At 39.9% G+C, this 17628-nt stretch overlaps 1 long non-coding RNA gene across 1 annotated transcript; it reads right to left on the bottom strand.

Annotated features, from left to right (window-relative positions):
• Positions 1-15372: 15372 nt before the first annotated feature.
• Positions 15373-15881, bottom strand: LOC121791353. Its single transcript, XR_006048551.1, has 2 exons — positions 15753-15881; positions 15373-15644 (listed from the first exon to the last, which is right to left on the bottom strand). It is a non-coding gene; the product is annotated as an uncharacterized LOC121791353 (long non-coding RNA).
• Between the last annotated feature and the right edge of the window lie 1747 nt (positions 15882-17628).

Raw genomic sequence — 17628 nt, 5'->3', positions numbered from 1 at the left:
ATTTCCTGTTGTCCAGGTTTTGCAGCATAGTCTGCATCACAATAGCCCTGCACAACCTCCTCAGATTCACCTTCCCAGCCATTGAACACAATCCCCCAGTCCTTAGTTGACTTCATGTACCTCAATATCCACTTAAGAGCATTCCAATGCTCCTCCCCGGGTCTGCCATGTATCTGCTAGTCACTGAGATAGCATGAGCAAGATCTGGTCTTGTACAAATCATAGTATACATAACACTTCCAACCACACTAGCATAAGGGATAGCCTCCATCTCATCAGCCTCTTGCTTAGTTTTAGGGCCTGCTCCTTTGAAAGCTTAAAACTCTGGGACAGAGGAGTTGATGCAGCTTTTGCATTTTCCATTTTGAATCTCTGCAAAACTTTCTCAATATAGTCAGTTTGCAGCATCCACAGCTTCTTGCAGCCTCTATCTCTCTGAATATGTATGCCTAGGATCTTCCTTGACTCTCCTAGATCCTTCATTTCAAAGCTTGACTTCAGATCTTGTTTAACTTTCTGAATTTCTGTCATAGAAGGCCCTGCAAGTAGCATATCATCCACATAGAGTAATAGGTAGGCAATGGGAGTCTTGCTGCCTTCTTGATGTAAATGCAATCATCATATTCTGACTTGGAGAAGCCAATCTTCTTCATCTGTGCATCAAACTTCTTATTCCACTGTCTAGGACTTTGCTTAAGTCCATAAAGACTTTTCTGTAACAGGCACACCTTGCCTTCTTCTCCAATCTTCACATAGCCCTCTGGCTGTTCCATGAAGATAGTTTCCTCTAGATCTCCATTTAGGAAGGCTGTCTTCACATCAAGCTGTTGTAGCTCCCAGTCAAGCTGATTCACCACAGCCAATAGGATCCTAATTGAAGTGTGCTTCACAACAGGTGCAAACACTTCATTGAAATCGATTCCCTCCTGCTGTGTAAAGCCTCTAGCCACCAGCCTTGCCTTGAACCTGACTCTATCCTTATCAGTGGTCTCAATCTTTCTTTTAAACAACCACTTACAGCTTACCAGCCTCCTTTCCTTACCATCTGTACTCAGCTTGGATTTGTCCACCAAAATCCATGTTTTGTTCTTGAGTAAAGACTCTATTTCCTCATTCATGGCTTCAATCCATCTTTCTCTATCTTTACTCTGCATAGCTTCTTTATATGTGAGTGGATCTGCGCCATCAATACTTTCAGCTGCACACAGAGCATAATACACAACATCAGAGAACTTTGTTGGTGGCCTTGTTTCTCTTCTAACTCTGTCCCTTGCAAGCTGATAGTCTCTGATAGAGTCTGATATAGACTCACCAGCCTGGTTGCCCTGAGTTGGAGCCTCTTCTTTATCTGAATCAGACTCACTCCCTGAGTCAATAACTCCACCTGCTCCTAGGCAACCCCCACAGGCTCCACCTTGAAGAAATCACCCTCATCTTCACTGGAGTCCAGCTTATCTTTCAGGTATGGCATCTGATCCTCCAAGAACACCACATCCCTACTCACCAAGACCTTCTGCTTACCGGGCTCAATACACCAGAGCCTATACCCCTTAACACCCCTCTGATACCCCAACATAATACATTTCAGAGCCCTAGCTTCAAGCTTGCTTTGCCTAGCATGAGCATAGGCCACACACCCAAACACCTTGTACTTTGAGTAGTCACTATGAGCTCCATTCCACATGTAATCAGGAGTTTCAGATTTCAGGGCAGTAGATGGGCATTTATTGATGAGATAGGCTGCTGTATACACAGCCTCACCCCAGAACCTGCTGCTCAAACCAGAACCAAGAAGTAGGCACCTCACCCTCTCTAGGATTGTCCTATTCATCCTCTCCACAACACCATTTTGCTGAGGATTACCAGGAACAGTCCTATGCCTCTTCATACCCTTCTCTTTACAAAACAGATCAAACTCCGCAGACAAGAACTCTAGGCCATTGTCTGTTCTTAAGCATTTAACACTTCTACCCTTCTCTAGCTCAACCTCCTTACACCATATCTTGAACTTTGTGAGTGTTTCAGATTTTTCTTTAAGAATATATACCCACAACTTCCTTGTATAGTCATCAATGATAGCTAGATAATACTTTCCTCCACCAATTGAACACACCGGTGAAGGCCCCCAAAGATCACTATGTATGTAGTCTAAAGGGGCTGTAGAAGAGTGAATACCTGTAGGATAGGGTGCCTTCTTAGCCTTTCCAAGTATACACTGCTCACAGGGGTTCATCTTGTTGAAATCTCCAGAGATCAGACCCTTCTTGATGAGTTCTTTCAAGCTTCCTTCAGCTGGGTGGCCCAATCTCTTGTGCCATAGCATTATGGAATCATCTGACACTGCATTGCTTTCTCCATCAACAGCCTTAGCCTTCAGATAATAGAGAATATGCTCTCTGTCAGCCTCCATCATCACTGCATCTCCAGATTTAACAAACAATTTTCCTTGACTCATCAATATGGTGAACCCTTTCTGCTCCAGCATTCCCAATGAGATGAGATTCCTCTTCACTTCTGGAATATACCTCACCCCAGTTAGGATCTTTATAGAGCCATCTTGTAGGCTTAGCTTTACCTTCCCTATTCCTCTGATCTGACAAATGTGATTATTACCCAGCACCACAGTGCCGGCTGCTTCTTGAAGGTCATGAAACCAGCTCCTATTTGGGCACATATGGAAGCTGCACCCTGAGTCCATAATCCACCTATGACTGACCCCACTGTCACTAATATTCATGAGTTGAGCCGGGGGATCAGCACTCTCCACACAATCAGATTGGTTGTGTCCCTCAGAGGCTATCTTTCTCTTCCATGCATGACAATCTTTCTTCAAATGTCCAGGTTTCTTGCACCAATAGCAAGCTCTGGTTTCCTTCTGAGCATCAGAACTTGAGGGTTTAGAGCCCTCAAACTTCTTCTTGAAGTTCTGCTTCTTGAACTTCTTCACATTCAAGGCCTCTGCAGCTTGAACATTGGAGCTTGCAGAGCCTCTGTTGGCTGTCTTCTGGAGTTCTTTGGCCATCAAGGCTGAATAGACTTCTGCATAGGTGATAGGTTTATCTCTTCCATAGATAATTGCATCACTTAGCTGGTCATACGAGCTAGGCAAGGCATTCAATGTGAGAATGGCCTTATCCTCATCTGAAATCTTGACATCAACAGATCCCAGGTCATCAATGATCTTGTTGAACTCCTCTAGCTGCTCAATGATGGACCTATCTCCAGAAAAACTATAGGCATACAGCCTCTTCTTGAGATACAGCCGGTTAGCCAAGGATTTGGCCAAGTAAACTTCATCTAACTTGTCCAAGATCTCCACCGCAGTCTTGGCTTCTTGAACTTCCCTCAAGACCTTATCTCCAAGGCACAGAATCACTGCAGAATGTGCCTTGAGCTGCATCTCCTCCATCTTTGCCTGAGCTTTATCATCAAGCACTGGAGCCTTTCCTTTCTCCTCTGGTTTTGCAAGAACTGCGGCCAAGCCTTGTTGAATCAAAACCGCCTTCATCTTCATCTTCCACAGGCTATAATCATTCTTGCCTGTGAATTTTTCTGCATCAAGCCTTGCTGCCATCTCTGAAACCGTTTGATCCTCTGCAAATCAGCTTCAATATCCCTTTCCCACAGACGGCGCCACTTGTTGGGATTTACGCACACAAGGCTTTCACACACTCAAGAAGATCACACACACACTCACTGTTGTATGAGATCACACACTGCAGAAACACACACACTCACACTTTGAGTATTGAAGATGATAATCTTGGAGAGAAACTGGAAAACTCTTTATTGATAAAACTACTCTAACTACATACAGGTTATGAGCTATTTAAAGCTCTACAAACAAGTAGCAACTGCTACTAACTAACTACAACAAGGATCAAGAAAACAAGAAGAATAACCGCTACACCTCGGCTAACTAACTGCTTCTTCCTTCTCGGCTCAGACCGAACTGGTTGCTTCTTCCTTCTCGGCTCAATACCGAACTCCCTTCTCGGCTCAAGACCGAACTCTCTTCTCGGCTCATTCCAGCTCAAAGCCGAGCTTCCTTACCGAGCTTCCTTACCGAGCTCCCTTCTAGCCGAGCTTACCGAACTCCTTTCTAGCCGAGCTTACCGAACTCCTTTCTAGCCGAGCTTACCGAACTCTGCCTTCTTCTTCCAACTGAAATGAGCACTCCATTATTACAATGTTGGTGTGAGATTAAGTCTTAAGACTCGTCGCACTGTTATTCAAAGACTTGTTCAATACTACTACCAAGTAGTACTCCCTCCATCACACAATATGAGTCATATTTGGTGTGAGTATAATTCTTAAGAAATTGTTTGAATTTGTAACTTTTATTATGGGACGGAGAAAGTACTATATACTCCATCCGTCCGCCATTTATAGTCCATTTTTATTCGACACGGATTTTAAAAAATTGTTTGAATTTGTAAAAAAAATGAGGAAATGAGTTAGTGGAAAGTGAACCCCACTTTTATACATTGGTTTTATAATATAATGTGAGTATAATAAGTTAGGTAAACGGCTATCTAAAATGGAAAAAAAGTAAATGAGACTTTAAATTATGGACATCCCAAAATAGCAAAATGAAACATTTTTTCATGGACGGTGAAAACATATACAAATAAATTAAAATGAGAAAAAAATATAATTTTTTCAAGTATTGATATAGAATGTGTGGTCTTAGGCAGTCTATGTGTGGATCCAAGGAAAGATATTTAATGTAAAAAATAAACGTCAATTATAGATTTACTACTATTAGTTCACCCTGTTTCTGAAAAATAGAAATTCTTTCATTTCTAGTTTTTTTTAAAAAAAATAGAAACTTTCAATTTTACTCTACGAACCACTAACACTTTTTCTTCGCAATTTTCTTACTTTACCAATTCTTTTCATTTTTTCTTTTTTATTTTATAAATTTTGTATTAAAACTTCATTTCAAAGTTTTTATTTTAGGAAACACTAAAATAAGAGTACTTTTCAAACAATTCATTTTTCTTAGAGGACATTGATTTAAAGCGACTCAAAGAAAACGATGGGAGTAGTTAGAGGGAAGTTTCCATGCACGTGTTATGAAATTTGAGTGATGAATTTATACAAGTCTCCATTCAGTGGCGGATGCAGAAATAAATTTTGGCAGGGGCTTCACTAAAAATTTTCGTAGTCCGTCATTAGGAGTCTCATTTCTTGGCGGCGCGAATTTTAAGAAAAATTAAGAAAAGTGAGTGGAAAAGAGTTAGTGAAATATGTGTCCCACTTGTATATATTAGTTTTAAATGAAATGTTAGAGGAATGAGTTAGTAGAATGTGAGACCCTATTACCATTTATAGTAAAAGTGAATCGAAATGGACAGACTAAAATGAAAAAACGGGACTCCTATCGCGGACCGGGGAGTATTATATATATATATATATATATATATATATATAATAAAATCACAATAACAACTATTATAAAACCGCATAAATAACTAATAGATAAAATTAATTTAATAATAAGCTTAATCAAAAGAATGATATATTTCATATTCTAGTTGTGTTTGTTTTACTAAAGTGGTGGCAATTAAATTCTACATTGATTGAAAGTGCTACAGCATTGGCATAAGACAAAACCCTTTTCTATTTCAACAATTTACAAAAAAGTGTGTCAATAAGAAATCAATTTAAAAAGTGTAATGATATTTTTTATAATTTGTAGAGCCTAAGACGTTCCACTTAAATAGGATAACTGACTTTTTCTTTTAATATTATTTTTAATCATTTAAGTTTAATTGTTGACAGCTGTAAATCAATTTATCTTCCTTCTTCCATCTCTATTCACCGCCATTGTTGTAGTAGTTTTTATCTCTAATTTAATTTTCAAGCCCCTCCTTCCATTAAACCTCTAATAATTTAGACATAAAATGTATTAGAAGGGCTGAAGATACATTCTGAAAAATTTGAAAATTTTTGCAATAGAAATTTGTTAAAACAAAAGTTTGGGAGGGGCTTAAGCCCCTCATCACTTCAACGTGTGTCCGCCACTGTCTCCATTAATTTGTGGTTTTTATATCTGGACAATGATGTATACGTATTGCGTAGTACAACATATATATTGTATAAATAAGATGATTCAAATATTTTGTGTATTTTTCAAATTTTCGAACATGTAATTTTTTTATTTTAAATGAACATATTTATAAACATTGTATTTTTAAATTATTCTCATATTAATTTAATCAGGATGGATAAATAAAAATTCACTTGCAAAATATAAGTAGTAAGAGAGAATTAAAATAAAAAGAGTTGTGACTCCCCAATTTGTTTTGGGCTAGCCTATCAGGCCATAATGCTTATAAAATACTGAACTTACATGGATTATCTTTTGCGCTAGCCCATCAGTCCATAATGCATAAAATATTGAACTTACACCACTTTTCGTTACATTTTCTTGTAATAAAAATAGATCGTGTTTTCTCAAATTAAAATATTTAATTTTGTATTACAGAAATAAGTAATGTTCCAACATAAACTTCAAAATAATCCCTAATTCACTTTGCTAGGGTAAAGATTTTATAAATAGTACTTCTTCTCGCATATAATAGATGTTATACTTTTCTTTTTAGTTTGTCATTCAAAAGATATTACATTTTCTTTTTTTGGAAACAAAAATCTCTCACATTAATATAAATATGTTATTTTCTCTTTTCGCTTAAAGCGCAAAATAACATCTCCTAAAATCGCATGTCATTATCTAAGTGTGTTATCTATTATGGGACGAAGGGAGTTCTACTCCATTTCATGTTAATCATTACTAGTATCTTTGTTCAATTTTTATGCAAGAAATTTTTTTAGACAGCATGAAAATAAAGAGAAAATTTTCGATTAATCAGGACAATTGACTCAAATTTCCAGGCAAGTTCAAATAAATAATCTTGGGCTAGTTCAGTCGTTGTTTCTTCGTCCAGCCAGAGTCGACACCTACTCGGAACTTCTCGGACTCGTTCAGCACAAGATAGCAGTTCCAGTAGGTGAAGTCCTTGTATACCCCCTTCAGTGGGAAGGCTTTCTCCGCTATTCTCCTGCAGTCCTCCTCCGTTTGGCCACTGCTCATCATGCGGAGTGCGTTGGTGTACAAACCCGAAAATCGAGAGACCGCAGCCCTGATTCGGTTCCAGGCCTTCCGGCAATCCTTCCCGTTGCGTGGCCTCCCCTCCGGGCAAAATCTCTTGTAGGCTGCTGCTATCTTGCCCCACATGTTGACGATCCTCTGCTCGTTCGAAACGAAAGGATCGTCGCAAACACTCACCCACGCCTTGCAGAGCGCGATGTTCTCTTCGTCCGTCCACCTCCTCCGTACCTCCTCCTCACCCGGCTGCGACGACTCGCCGACCTTCGTCTTGCCCTTCTTCTTTGGGGCGCCACGCCCCCGCCCTGCCCCCCCTTGAACGAGAGTTTCCGGAGCTCCGATAGTATCAAACACCAAGTCATCTAAGGAGAAACTATCAAACCCCAAGGGCGTTTGGGTCGATGTGTGCGAAGAACCAGTCGAAAAATCAAAACTAGGGCGATAGACATCCTCCGCCGTCGCCGGGGACCCCCCAGAAGTCCCCTGTGTAGTCGGTACGACCCCCGGAGTCCCCTGTGTCGGCGGTACCCCCCCGGGCATCATCTGCATCCCGGGTGCTCATCCCGTTGGTGCCCACCCCGGTATCGCCGGAAACCCCCCGGCGGACTCCCCCCCGTTGGCATCCCGGGAAACATCTGCTGCCACGGGTACATGTTGTAGTACCGACCCCATCCACTTCCCACGGGCATCGACGGAGTTTGTGACCCGCTACTCCCGGAACTAGGCTCGTTGTTGAGATTCATTTCCCGTTGTTGATCTTGTACAGTAATTAAGATAGAGAGAGTACTCGTTAAAACAAGTGGTGCGAATGAAAATGACGAGCAAAACACGTATATATAGTGTTTCGAAAAAAAAAATTAAATTTCGCGCTAGGCGGTGCGCTGGGTGATCCGGGCGCTGCAATAGCGCCGAGCGGATCGCCCAGCGCCACGAAACCGCCCACCGCACCGCCCAGCGCCACGAAACCGCCCAGCTCTGCGCGGTTTCTCTCTCCATTCGTCCGCTGGGCGACTGCAATAGACCACCCAGCGAACCGCCCAGCGCCGACACTCGGCTGGGCGCTATTGTGGATGGTCTAAAGATATTTTTTAATTATAATTAACAATGTTTAGTATTTTTTTTAAGATCTCAACTAAAATTAGAGGACGTAGATGAAAGCGTCTTTATTCTTCATGTTGTAACGATTTCTTTAGCTTCCTAAATTGTTGTTAATTATTTTAAAAAATTTCAACGCAAGTAATTGCATCTCAATTTTTGTGTTCTAAATTTTTTTTTTGTTTATTATTTGATATTTGAAGTTTATAGTATTTGATAATTAGAATCGATTATTATTGGGGTTAGTTTTCCAAAGGTTACTAAACTACCGTGTCTGTATCTGTTGGAGTATAATCTCACAATCACCGTTGGATGCAGCAAGCTAAAATCAATGTCATTCTCAACAGCTGCAGATTTGTTAGAGGTTGAGCTCGTTCAAGATATTATTGAGCTCGGCATATTATTGAGCTCGGCGTTTTATTGAGCTCGGCGTTTTATTGAGCTCGGCGTTTTATTGAGCTCGGCGTTTTATTGAGCTCGGTGTTTTATTGAGCTCGGCGGTTTATTGAGCTCGGCATTTCATTGAGCTCGGCATTTTACTGAGCTCGGCATCATGCAGCACTTCGGCATGTTGATGCAAACCAAGAAACGGGAAGTAGCCGTTGGAACAGTTATAACTGGTTTGATAACTAACATCTCAAGAGAGCCGTTGGAGGATGAAGGGACTGATATAAAGCAGACGAAGGCTGCATCTGAAATAGTAAATCAGCTACTTCGATATTCAAGAAAAGAGTCTCCAAACTATCACTTGATTAGTTCTTGGTTTAGAATTAGATTAGAGGTGTTGAGTTCTTGGAGAGAGTTCTTGAGTGATTGTAAATCTCTGCATATTTCTCAATATACTGAATCATATTGCCTTTGGCCGTGGACGTAGATCTTACGATCGAACCACGTAAAACTCTAGTGTTCTTTCTTTTTCGCATGGTTGTCATCATCGATCTTTTGCATATTTTCATAACAAGTGGCGCCGTCTGTGGGAAACGCAATCGGAGTTGATATCGATGGCGACGACGAGGTTCGAAGCGGAGAAATTCTCGGGGAAGAATGACTTTGGTCTGTGGCAGATCAAGATGAAGGCTCTGTTGATCCAGCAAGGGCTCGATGAAGCAATCGAGCCAATTGATCCGAAGGGGAAAGAAAAAGAAGATCTCGATGAGAAGAGCGTGAGGAAGAAGGCTGAGATTGCCAAGAAAGCCCATAGCGCCATTATTCTCAATCTCACGGACAAGGTGTTGCGCGAGGTTGCGAAGGAAACCACAGCGCATGGGGTATGGACGAAGCTCGAAGCGCTGTACATGACCAAGTCGCTTGCTAATCGCCTATACATGAAGCAGCGCCTCTTTTCATACAAGATTCTTGAAGACCGACCCTTCGCAGAGCAGATTGATGATTTCAGCAAGAATCTGGATGATTTGGAGAATGTAGATGGCCCCATGAAGAATGAAGACAAGGCCATCTTGCTCTTGAATGCTCTTCCCAAAACATTCCAGCATCTTAAAGATGCAATGCTGTTTGGCCGGAATGCAGAATCTGGCATCACATATGAAGAAGTTCAGTGTGCTCTTCGATCAAAGGAGCTGGAAAAGAACTCTTCGACGACAAATGAAGGAAGTGGCAGTCAAGCCTTGAATGTAAAGGCTTTCAAAGGCAAGAAAAAGAAATTCAATCAGAATCAAAAGCCTAAGTATCAGAAGCAAAATGAGGAGAAGCGAAGCTGTCATTACTGCAAGAAACCTGGGCATCTCAAAAGGGATTGCTACTCGTGGAAAAGGAAGCAAAACGAAGAGAAGGCTACCCAAAATCAGGCTGATCTTGCAGAAGACACAGATCCACCCCAGATCATGAATGTGGTAAGTGGTGGGATAGAGAGTTCTTGGATAATGGACTCCGGGTGCAGCTTCCATATTTGTTCCAACAAAGCTTGGTTTGAAAACCTTTCTGAGGCAACCGGGTCAGTAATGTTGGGGAATGATCAGATGTGCTACATCAAAGGCATTGGAGATATCAGATTGAGAGCTCATGATGGATCAACAAAACTGCTTACTCAAGTCAGGTACATTCCTGAGATTAAGAGGAATTTGATTTCACTTGGCATGCTTGAATCTAGAGGTTTCAGGTTTTCTTCTGAGAAAGGCTATATGAATGTCTCACTTAATGGAAAAATCTTGCTGATTGCTGAGAGAAGAAACAGTTTATACTATCTAGTAGCAGAAACTGTTGTTGCTTCAGTGAATCTTGCAGAGGACTCTGATATGAGTCTGTGGCACAAGAGGCTCGGCCATCTTGGAGAAAGTGGGATGAGAGAACTGATCCAGAAAGGGGTCATTCCGGCTGGAAGTGATCAGAGGTTCAAGGAATGTGAACACTGTGCTCTGGGAAAGAGCAAGAAGCTACCATACAAGGCTGGTAAACACACCTCCAAATTACCTCTTGACTATGCGCATTGTGATTTATGGGGTCCAGCTCAGCCTGCTTCTATGGGAGGAGGCAGGTATTTCATGTCGATAATAGATGATTATAGCAGAAAAGTCTGGATATACATCCTAAAGCAGAAGTCACAAGCATTTGAAAAATTCAGAGAATGGTGCACAGAGATGAAGCTGAAGAAATCCACCACTCTCAAGTGCTTGAGGACTGATAACGGGCTGGAGTTCTTATCTGAAGATTTTGAGTCTTTCTGCAAATCAAATGGGATACAAAGGCATAGGACAGTCCCGGCTAATCCGCAACAAAACGGAGTTGCTGAAAGAATGAACCGACACTCCTCGATAGAGTCAGATGCATGCTTTTATCATCAGGCTTGCCAAAGATGTTCTGGGGGGAGGCTGTGTGTACTGCTGCAGTGCTAATTAACAGTTCTCCATCATCAGCTATAGGAAATGAAATCCCAGATGTCAGATGGTATGGTGGAGATAGAGAGTACAATCAGTTCAAGGTGTTCGGTTGTAGAGCATATGCCCACTGCAAGCAGGGAAAGCTTGATGCAAGGGCTCAGAAATGTGTGATGGTTGGTTACCAACATGGAGTAAAAGGGTACAGGTTGTGGTGCACTGAAGAGGGGAACAAGAAGATAATTGTGAGCCGAGATGTGGTCTTCCATGAGCATCATATGCCATTCTTGAAGACTGAGGATCAGATGGGTGAAAGAATATCTATTGATCAAGAAGTTCAGCATGGCCAGCCACCACCTAGTGATCCAGATGATCAGAATGGAGGTGGAGTTTCAAGCTCCCATAAAGCTTCAAGTCCACAGCAACCCCAGCAACGAGATCAGATTGATGATGGTCAGAGATCACATATTATAGCCAGGGACAGAAATAGAAGAGAGATCAGAAAGCCAGCCAGGTTCAGTGATTATGAGATGAGTTTTTTTGCTCTCTGTGTTGCTGAGGTATTGGAGTGCTTAGAGCCATCCACCTATGCTGAAGCTATGTCGAGTAAGGAAAAGGAGAAATGGCTTGCAGCTATGAGAGAAGAGATCCAGTCACTACTCAAAAACCATACTTGGATTTTGGTGAAGAATCCAGGGACCCAAAAGCTTATTAGCTGCAAATGGATCTTCAAGATGAAGATTGAAGTTGGTGAAGTTGAGAGTGTCAGGTTTAAGGCACGGCTTGTTGCTAGAGGATTCACTCAAGAAGAGGGGATTGATTATAATGATGTGTTCTCTCCGGTTGTAAAACACAGTTCCATCAGGATATTGCTTGCTCTTGTTGCAAAGTATGATTGGGAGTTACACCAACTCGATGTCAAGACAGCCTTCTTGCATGGTGAACTTGAAGAAACAATATATATGCATCAACCCGAGGGGTTCATGGAGGCTGGGAATGAAGACAAAGTGTGTTTGCTCAAGAGAAGTTTGTATGGATTGAAGCAAAGTAGTAGGCAGTGGTATCTCAAGTTTGATGAGCATATGATGAGTATTGGTTTCAGAAAATCGCAGTATGATAGCTGTGTTTACATCAGAGAAAGGAATGGTGTACCAATTGCTTTTCTACTTTTGTATGTTGATGATATGCTTGTGGCAGGAGCAGATCTGGGAGTGATTGAGAGAATCAAGGCTGAACTGGAATCCAAGTTTGAAATGAAGGATCTTGGAAATGCAAGGAGAATCCTTGGCATGGATATACTGAGGGATAGGCCAAAGAGAGAGCTCAGGTTGTTGCAGAGGAATTACATCCAGAGAGTTTTGAAGAAATTTCAGGCTGATGACTTCAAACCTGTCTCTACACCATTGGCTGCTCACTTTAAGTTGAGCATGGATCAGAAACCAAAGAATGACTCAGAGAGGAGAGAGCTGAGCAAGATACCTTATGCAAACATCATAGGAAGCATTATGTACACAATGCTATGCACAAGACCAGATTTGGCTCAGGCTATAAGTGTTACTAGCCGATTTATGTCAGACCATGGGAGAGAGCATTGGATAGCATTGAAGTGGTTGCTCAGATACTTGAAGGGTGCTTCAGATTATGGTCTGTTGTACAAGGCAGATTGTAAGGATCAAGGTGGAGCACTGGTGGGGTTTTGCGATTCTGATTATGCATCAAATAGAGATAATAGGAGATCTCAAACTGGATATGTGTTCACCCTAAATGGCACTGCTATAAGCTGGAAATCTGGATTACAACATGTGGTTGCTTTATCTACTACGGAAGCTGAGTACATGGCAATGACAGAGGCTGTGAAAGAAGCAATATGGCTGAAGGGAATCCTAGAAGATTTTGGGGAGAAGCAAGATACAGTGGAGATAAACTGTGACAGCAGCAGCGCCTTATGCCTTGCCAAACACCAAGTGTTTCACGAAAGAAGTAAGCACATAGATGTGCGGATGCACTTCATAAGGGATGAAATACAGAGAGGTGAAGTCAAGATGGTGAAAATATCCACTGAGCATAATGCGGCTGATATGTTGACAAAGCCGTTGCCAGCCATGAAGTTTAAATACTGTTTGGGGCTGGTGGGACTTGTGGAGTGATGAGTTTGAGGTTTTGTCAGAGGATTATGATTCATTGTTGATTCTGAGATTAAGGTGGAGTTTGTTGGAGTATAATCTCACAATCACCGTTGGATGCAGCAAGCTAAAATCAATGTCATTCTCAACAGCTGCAGATTTGTTAGAGGTTGAGCTCGTTCAAGATATTATTGAGCTCGGCATATTATTGAGCTCGGCGTTTTATTGAGCTCGGCGTTTTATTGAGCTCGGCGTTTTATTGAGCTCGGCGTTTTATTGAGCTCGGCGGTTTATTGAGCTCGGCATTTCATTGAGCTCGGCATTTTACTGAGCTCGGCATCATGCAGCACTTCGGCATGTTGATGCAAACCAAGAAACGGGAAGTAGCCGTTGGAACAGTTATAACTGGTTTGATAACTAACATCTCAAGAGAGCCGTTGGAGGATGAAGGGACTGATATAAAGCAGACGAAGGCTGCATCTGAAATAGTAAATCAGCTACTTCGATATTCAAGAAAAGAGTCTCCAAACTATCACTTGATTAGTTCTTGGTTTAGAATTAGATTAGAGGTGTTGAGTTCTTGGAGAGAGTTCTTGAGTGATTGTAAATCTCTGCATATTTCTCAATATACTGAATCATATTGCCTTTGGCCGTGGACGTAGATCTTACGATCGAACCACGTAAAACTCTAGTGTTCTTTCTTTTTCGCATGGTTGTCATCATCGATCTTTTGCATATTTTCATAACAGTATCAATAAAGGTATTAAACAAAAATTTATATAAAAATATTGAATACTAATCTTCAATTATATATCTTTCAAATAATACATGTAGCTCTTTTCTTACCTTAATAAATAGGTTTAAAATTATTTTTTAATTAATTATCTAATTGATTTCTAAGAAAAACTGTTATTTTAATTCACTGTATGTTGTCGATAAAACATTTTAAATTGTCTATGAAAAAATAATAGAAAATCGAAATATAACAAGAATCAAATATTTAAATAATACCTTAAAAATAAATATTGATTTTCCACTGCAAAAAAAAGAGTCAATGACATCTTTTAATACAAATAAGGACACTAATTTTTATTTTTGAATTTACCACCTACGCTTTAAAAAGTATCTTTATTGTTAGTATCTCAACTAAAATCAAAGAATGCAAATGGAAGCGTCCAAAAAAATGAAAGATGAAGTAAATTTGTCATTCATTTAGAAACACTTTCTTTTGCATCCTAAATTGTTGTTATTTTAAAAAACTTTCCAACACAAGTAATTGGGTCTCATTTTTGTGTCCCTAATGTTTTTTTTAGTGTTCCTAAACATGAAATATTTAAAAAGTGAAACGTACCTATATGTTTTATATTATACTCTAACAATTTTTTGGAAATATAATTATTCTACTACTAATATTTTTCTTTATTTTTTCTTTGACTGCACCTACTTTGATACAAAATTTTACTATTTCATTTTGGAGAAAATATTCACTAGTCCTTCCACACCAAATAGTTGCATGAGTTAAAATACAATACCTCTATGTCTTTCTTTGACCGAATAGAATGAAGGTAGGAATAAAATAAAGATACGAATGAAATGACAAATCTTTGCATTTTCATCCAGATCTCCCCCCTTCACTCTATCGTACTACTACACAAATTAACGAATAGAATGGAAGACGAATCACATTCCCTTATCTCTAATGTTTTATTCTCTCTACTTTGTATATGTTCATACTTTCATTATATATCCAATTAGGGGCGAACACATGAATTTTTGTTGGTAGGGGCTTTACTATATAAATTAGCACTGTCAACAAAAAATAGTCTTATTTATGAACTGAACAAGTTTTAATGCGTATCGGTAACGTCACATAAATAAAGATAAATAATAGGTAAAGTACAAGAGAAAGGAGCAAAAATTGGTGAAAAAGTTTCCATAAATACAAGTGGGTAGTGGACATACAAAAAAAAAATTATGGCAATTTTCATTAAAAGAGAGAGAATTTTTGTGTGATTAATTGAAAAAAAAATTAATTTAATGAAAACGAATTTTGAGTTTGGTTGGATTATTTGCAGAAGAAAAGGAAAAAAATATGGTGGTGAAGAAAATTTAGAATCTGTTGAATTTATTAATGGGAAAAATTAAAATTTAGTTAACACTCCTTAAGAAAAGAAAATTATAAAATGTTATTGCACTGTAATTTAATTCATTTGACAAAAAACGCACTGACATATATTAAAAAGGAATAACAGCGGGAGACATTAATCTTAAATATAATTATAACTATAATTTATTAACTTAGTTTTAGTCAAGTGATCTTTATTTTAAGAGCATAAAATAAAATTACATTAAACAGAAAATGTTGGAAGGAAAGGTGCTAACGGCAGCATTGGCAATCTCCTCGTCGGCCGATAGGGCGTGGATAACAACATCCTCTGGGGCACTCAAATCCATCACGTGCATAACTTCTCATCTTCTTATCTGAATTAAATCAATAATCATTCCTTCTAAATTTATATCATCTTCTATCTATTCCTTCAACACAAATAGAAAGAGGTGTGGAGATTTTCAAAGAAAAGAAATGCTTACTCTTGAGGTGTCGAGCGTCTGCAACTTGTATTGAGGAAATGAGAAGAGCTATAACTAAGAAAAGAGCCATACTTTTGGAAACCATTTCTGGATTTGTACAAAACCTAAACCAATGTATTGCGGATTTATATAACTTCAACAAGCAACTGTTTTTTTTTTTTTTTTTTTAAAGTCTCAAAATTCATCAAAATAATTATTGAAATTGTCAATTAAGCAGGCATGTCAAGGCTGAAGCCCTTATAAAAATTATTTTTTAATTATGTTTTATCAGATCTTTAATTTATTTAAATTCAAGATGCATATTATGCGAAAACTATCAATGATTTAATTTATCCAAAAATATACTACTCCTACTACTTTTAAATAGAAAACATTTACTAGTGAAACAAATCATGTTTGTTGGGATTTACGCACACAAGGCTTTCACACACTCAAGAAGATCACACACACACTCACTGTTGTATGAGATCACACACTGCAGAAACACACACACTCACACTTTGAGTATTGAAGATGATAATCTTGGAGAGAAACTGGAAAACTCTTTATTGATAAAACTACTCTAACTACATACACGGTTATGAGCTATTTAAAGCTCTACAAACAAGTAGCAACTGCTACTAACTAACTACAACAAGGATCAAGAAAACAAGAAGAATAACCGCTACACCTCGGCTAACTAACTGCTTCTTCCTTCTCGGCTCAGACCGAACTGGTTGCTTCTTCCTTCTCGGCTCAATACCGAACTCCCTTCTCGGCTCAAGACCGAACTCTCTTCTCGGCTCATTCCAGCTCAAAGCCGAGCTTCCTTACCGAGCTTCCTTACCGAGCTCCCTTCTAGCCGAGCTTACCGAACTCCTTTCTAGCCGAGCTTACCGAACTCCTTTCTAGCCGAGCTTACCGAACTCTGCCTTCTTCTTCCAACTGAAATGAGCACTCCATTATTACAATTCTCCACCTGAGGGCTCATCTCAGTTCTTGCACAAACATTGATCAACTTCTTGCAATGATCAAACTTGTCTCTACCTAGAGACTTTGTTAGCATGTCAGCCGGATTGTGCAAGGTGTTAATCTTAATCACCTTCACTCTCCCCTTTTCGATCTCATCTCGAATAAAATGCAACTTTATGTCTATGTGCTTGCTCCTTTCATGAAAACCCGGATGTTTAGCCAAGCACATAGCTGAGCTGCTGTCACAATGAATCACCATTGTCTTTTGGTCAAAACCAAAGTCAGAAATCACTCCCTGAATCCAAAAGCTCTCCTGTACAGCTGCAGTGAGAGCTATATACTCTGATTCTGTTGTTGAGAGAGCAACAACACTTTGCAACCCTGATTTCCAGCTGATTACAGTTCCAAACATGGTGAAAAGATAACCTGTTTGGGACTTCCTGTTGTCCAGGTTTGCAGCATAGTCTGCATCACAATAGCCCTGCACAACCTCCTCAGATTCACCTTCCCAGCCATTGAAGACAATCCCCAGTCCTTAGTTGACTTCATGTACCTCAATATCCACTTAAGAGCATTCCAATGCTCCTTCCCCGGGTCTGCCATGTATCTGCTAGTCACTGAGATAGCATGAGCAAGATCTGGTCTTGTACAAATCATAGTATACATAACACTTCCAACCACACTAGCATAAGGGATAGCCTCCATCTCATCAGCCTCTTGCTTAGTTTTAGGGGCCTGCTCCTTTGAAAGCTTAAAACTCTGGGACAGAGGAGTTGATGCAGCTTTTGCATTTTCCATTTTGAATCTCTGCAAAACTTTCTCAATATAGTCAGTTTGCAGCATCCACAGCTTCTTGCAGCCTCTATCTCTCTGAATATGTATGCCTAGGATCTTCCTTGACTCTCCTAGATCCTTCATTTCAAAG

This window comes from Salvia splendens, unplaced genomic scaffold (genome assembly GCF_004379255.2).
Source record: "Salvia splendens isolate huo1 unplaced genomic scaffold, SspV2 ctg786, whole genome shotgun sequence".
Taxonomy (NCBI): domain Eukaryota; kingdom Viridiplantae; phylum Streptophyta; class Magnoliopsida; order Lamiales; family Lamiaceae; genus Salvia; species Salvia splendens.
The sequence above is the reverse complement of the archived record's forward strand: the minus strand, read 5'-3'. Positions and strand labels throughout refer to the sequence as shown.